Source organism: Piliocolobus tephrosceles, chromosome 9 (genome assembly GCF_002776525.5).
Source record: "Piliocolobus tephrosceles isolate RC106 chromosome 9, ASM277652v3, whole genome shotgun sequence".
NCBI classification, from domain to species: Eukaryota; Metazoa; Chordata; class Mammalia; order Primates; family Cercopithecidae; genus Piliocolobus; species Piliocolobus tephrosceles.
In genome coordinates, this window is record NC_045442.1 from 797,918 (window position 1) to 802,998 (window position 5,081).

At 57.0% G+C, this 5,081-nt stretch overlaps 1 pseudogene; it reads left to right on the forward strand.

The window, feature by feature from the left end:
* Positions 1 to 231: 231 nt before the first annotated feature.
* LOC111522079 lies at positions 232 to 954 on the forward strand (annotated as a pseudogene).
* The last annotated feature ends 4,127 nt before the right edge of the window (positions 955 to 5,081 follow it).

Below are 5,081 nucleotides of genomic sequence, written 5' to 3' on the forward strand. Positions count from 1 at the left end.
AATGATGTTTGCTCCTAGCCATATTCTGAATTCTATTTCTGTCATTCCAGGCAGTTCACCAGCCTGGTTAAGACCTCTTCTTGGAGAGCTGGTGTGGCTGTTTTGAGGACACACAGCACTCTGGCCACTTGAGTTACTGGACTTCTTGCATTGGTTCTTACAAGCAGGTTTTTAAAAGTGAAAAAGGGGACAAGAGGCCAGTCTCTGTCAAGCCGCAGACACGGGTCTCTGTTTTGCAGGATGGGGTTTGTTAACGTTGTTAAGAATAAGGCCTACTTTAAGAGATAGCAATTAGAAGACGATGAGAGGGTAAAACTGATTACTACGCTCAGAAACACTTGGTGATTCAGGATAAAAATAAATACAACACACCCAAACACAGGATTATAGTTCGTGTAACAAACAGAGAAATCATTTGTCAGATTGCTTATGCCCAGATAGAGGGGGATATAATAGTCTGTGCAGCATATGCACATGAACTGCCAAAACACGGTGTGAAGGTTGTCCTGATAAATTATGCCGCAGTGTATTGTCCTGGCTGCTGCTGGCCAGCAGGCTTCTCAATAGGTCTGGCCTGGACAAGATCTAAGAAGGTGAAGTGGAGGTGACTGGTGATGAATACAATGTCGAAAGCATTGATGGTCAGCCAGGTGCCTTTACCTGCTATTTGGATGCAGGGCTTGCCAGAACTACCACTGGCAATAAAGTTTTTGGCACCCTGGATGGAGCTGTGGAGGGAGGCTGGTCTATCTCTCACAGTACCAAATAATTCCCTGGTTATGGTTCTGAAAACAAGGAATTTAATGCAGAAGTACATGGAAGTGCATCGTGGGCCAGAATGTTGCAGATTACATGCACTACTTAATGCAAAAAGATGGAGATGCTTACAAGAAACAGTTCTCTCAATACATAAAGAACAGCTTGTTGTTCCTCTTGCTCTATTTGTGGAAATGATTTCATAAGGGGCCTTACCAGGTGATGGGGGAGGTGGCAGTCAGGCTGTGAGGCAAAGAGTGACGTAAGGTGGGTGCGTGTCTGAGGGGCAAGGCCAGGTGAGACCTTCCTGGCCCTTAGACTGAGCCATTATAAACAACTGTTTATCTTTAAAACAAAATTCCAGAATAAGCTCAAACTGAATCCAAACAAGACATGTCTAGTTCATCAGCCATGCCGTTCCCAAATGCGTGAACAGCAAAACTGATTTTATACTGTAGTTTTCTGTAAATAAAATTCAAAAAGCCCATCACCTTTCCTGGATGAATGGTCGTTTCTTGGAAAATAACGGAACGCTCCTTTTCATTCAATTAAATGGGATACGTTTCTCAGAAAAAGATGAAAAGATCTGAGAAGCAGGTACGTACTTAATGCGCTCACGTTTTCTCTCTGGGGCTGTGCTCCTCAGCACCGGGACACCCTGGCTCCCGCCCCCAGGGCAGCAGCAGAAACCAGGGGCTGCTCGGTGTGTGGTCCTGCAGGTCCAGGTCCCGGCCTGCACGGGGTGTCTGTGGAGGCAGGACTTTCCGGGAGCGGGGTGCTCGGTCCAGGACAGAACAAGGCCATGGGGCTCCGGGATGCTGTGTAGTGCTGTGGGCCCTCAGGGTGATGGTGGCCGCTCAGTGAGGCTGAGGCCTGGGGGGCGTCGGGCCCCTGGATCCCAGCACCGGTGAGGGTGTCCCGGCCTCTAGGATATCCTCCAGTCCCGCATCTTCTCTGTGCCTCAATGGCTTCTCCGAAAACCAGCTCAGAGCAGGAGGCCTCCTCCTGGCTGAGGCCCAGACGCCTTCCACAGAGCAGGGTCAGGGTCCCTGAGCCCACTGATGCCCTGACGTGTTTATGAGCAGCTGGAGGGGCCTTCATGGGACCCGATGCTCAAGGTCCCAGCTCCACCCCTGCCCAGGGTGGGGATTTGAGCCCGTCCTCATCTGAACACCGGAGATGGGGCCGACACACACGTGAGAGAGCCCAGGAAGCCCCAGCCCCGACCCAGCCCCAGTCACCAGACCCCCTGTACATTCCCTTAGAGCCTGGCTGGGACGCTCCCAGGGCTCAGCCCCTGCGGGTGGCTCCTGGGCCTGGGAAGGGGACGGTACAGGACCACGAGAGTCCTTGTTACCCACTGACCAGAGGTGCCGTCTCCCCACCAAACTCCCCCTGGGATCTGGGCCTCCCTGGGTGCTCTCGGCCACAGGCCCTTCCCTGGCGGCCTTCCTTTCGTCCTCACAGTGGAGGCTGCTTGCCTGAGCCCTGCCACACCTCCCACAGGGCTGCTGTCCTTCCTGATGCTGTGGCCTGAGGGGCGGGAGGCTGAGGCCCCTGGTGCTCTCCAGGCATTCCAACTGTGGACGCTGTGATATTTCACCCCTCCTTCCAGGAGGGCCGCAGGCTGAGGCCGGGACACACGGTTTCCCTCGAGGCGTTCCCAGCTGTGGCCCGGACTCCGCCAGCTCCCAGACGCCCCTCAGGGAGGCACAAATACCGCTGATGTCAGAGAGCAGCGTCATGGATCTGGCTGCAGAAGTTTCTGTGTGGGGCCTGCCTGCCCTTCTCCCCGCATCCTGCCTGCCCTTCTCCCCAGCATCCTCCCTGCCCTTCTCCCCGCATCCTGCCTGCCCTTCTCCCCAGCATCCTCCCTGCCCTTCTCCCCGCATCCTGCCTGCCCTTCTCCCCTGTGACCCGGGGAGGCCCCAGCCTTGCAGGGGAGGGTCACTGCCCCGGCACGGTGCTAAGGCGGGAGGCATGCGAAAAGAGAGGGACGGTGGCTTAGGGACCTGGCATGTGAGAGGCATGGAGCCCACCGCGGTTCCCGAGGCCCCTGGGTCAGCACCTCCAGAGCAGGCCTGAGGCCCTGCACACACAAGACAGTCACAAGGTTCTTATTTCTGCTTCCCATGGATAACCGTCCTGCCCGTGAAATCCAGCTGAGCCTGAGGCTGCTCGTTAGCACATCCAGGAGGCTGACACCCTGCAGCTGGGCCCTCTCCTCCGGCCCTGCCCTCCCCTCTGATGTTACTCAGCCAGGCCCAGGCACCTGGCCCCTCCCCAACGTCACCCTGCTTCTTGCTGGGTGTGTGTGAGATCATTTTTAAGCTTTAACGACGTGTAAGTGACACACAGTAAGTGAGAGTGGTTAATGTGCAGCCCCACAGGCTGGGGCCCGTGGCTATACCGTGAGGCTGTCGCTAGCGCCACGCAGTGCCACGTCCACTGGTCTGCCATGCCCCTGCAGCCAGCTTGGCCCTCTCTGGCCCCGGTTTGCCTGTGGGCCAGGGGGTCCCGTGAAGGAGTGTGAATGGGCACCGGTTCACAGCCCTGGAGGGTCAGAGGTGTCAGGGATGTGCTGGAGCTGCATCTCACTCTGGAGACCAGGCTGGATGGAGAAGCGGGTGCAGGCCAGGGTGGCAGGGTAGGGGCAGTGCTGAGGCAGGGCGGGGGCAGGGCAGGGCAGGGGCAGAGCAGGAGCAGGGCAGGGGAGGGGCAGGGCAGGGGGCAGGGCAGGGGGCAGGGCAGGGGCAGAGGCAGGGCAGGGGCAGAGGTAGGGCAGGGACGACCCGCCCAGGGCTGCCGAGGTCGGTTGTCCAACTGCAAGTCCAGCCTCAGGGTCCGGTGGGCACTTAGTTGTGCATGTTCCCTTCCCAGGTGCTGGGACCCACTCCCAGGGTCACCCTTGAAGAAGGAGGAGAAATTCCCTGCAGCCCAGGCACCAACACGCCTTACTCCCCAGAGTGCCCTGGAGCTGAGGCAGCTTGAGGAGGAGGCGGGTAGGCCCCACAGCAGGCCTGGAGCAGCTCGAGATGCAGGGGTGGCTGGGCATAGGGCTGTCCCAACCTGGGCAGCCCTTCCTTGCATCCTCCGAAGGCGCTGCCTGGAGCTGAGGCCTCGCTGGGGCCTCCCACCTGCTTGCTGAGGTTGGCTGCTGCCTCTTCCTTCCTCCCCAGTTAACCAATGAGCCCACCCTGGTCCAAAGAGCAAGTCCGGGTGAGAATCCCACCACTGACTATCTTGCAGCCCCCTATAGGGATCCAGAGACCAGAGCCCCCACAGGGACCCAGAGACCAGACCCCCCCCAAGGATCCAGAGATCAGAACCCCCCAACAGGGACCGGGAGACCAGCCCCCCCATGGTACTAACCTAGGCTATCTCACACCCAGGTACCCAATGGCCCTGAATGAAGTCTGCTGTGTTTTAACAAAGCATCATTGAATCATTTTTCCTTTAACGCTGCTCACCTGCAGGCCATCGGCCCCACCCCACCGAGGCACCAAAGCCACAGGTGCTGCAGTGGAGACAGGAGTCTTTACCCCGGCAGCTCAGCCCATGCCAGCATCCTGCACTCTCTTGGTGGCACAGACCCCAGAACTCATTTTAAACAGTGTTTACCAGGAGACACAGACCACAGATACACAGCCCACTTGACACAGAACCTAGTACTCAATTCAGACGACTCAGACCACGAGAACTCAGCCTCCCAAACACACAGGACACGTGGGCGCAGCTTCAGCGCAGTGCATGCAAACGCACCACCACCTCCGCCACCTGGGCACACGGAGGGTGAAAGTTCAGCCCACACCAGTGGCACCAAGAAAGTAGCCCCGAAAATGTGTCCTCATCTCACAGCAGTATAGCTCACTACTGTCACCTCGAGTATTTCACCCAGCAACACAGCCTCACTGTGTTGAGCATCAACCCTAACAGGGAGGCACTGCATGCCAGAGGTCCTTACTCCGTGAAGATGTGGACCACAATACTCTGAACCAGGACAGAGACAGGAGGACTAACCCGGGCTATCCCTCACCAGGGTACTCAGTCCATGGGACCTAGACCAAGGGTGCTCTCCAAACCATGACACAGACAGGAGTTCTAACCCAGGAATAGGGTACTCAGTCCATTGGACCTAGACCAAGGGTACTCTCTGAACCATGACAGAAACAGGACTAACTCAGGCTATGCCTCACCAGGGTACTCAGTCCATGGGACCTAGACAAAGGGTGCTCTCCAAACCATGACACAGACAGGAGTTCTAATCCAGGAATAGGATACTCAGTCCATTGGACCTAGACCAAGGGTACTCTCTGAACCACGAC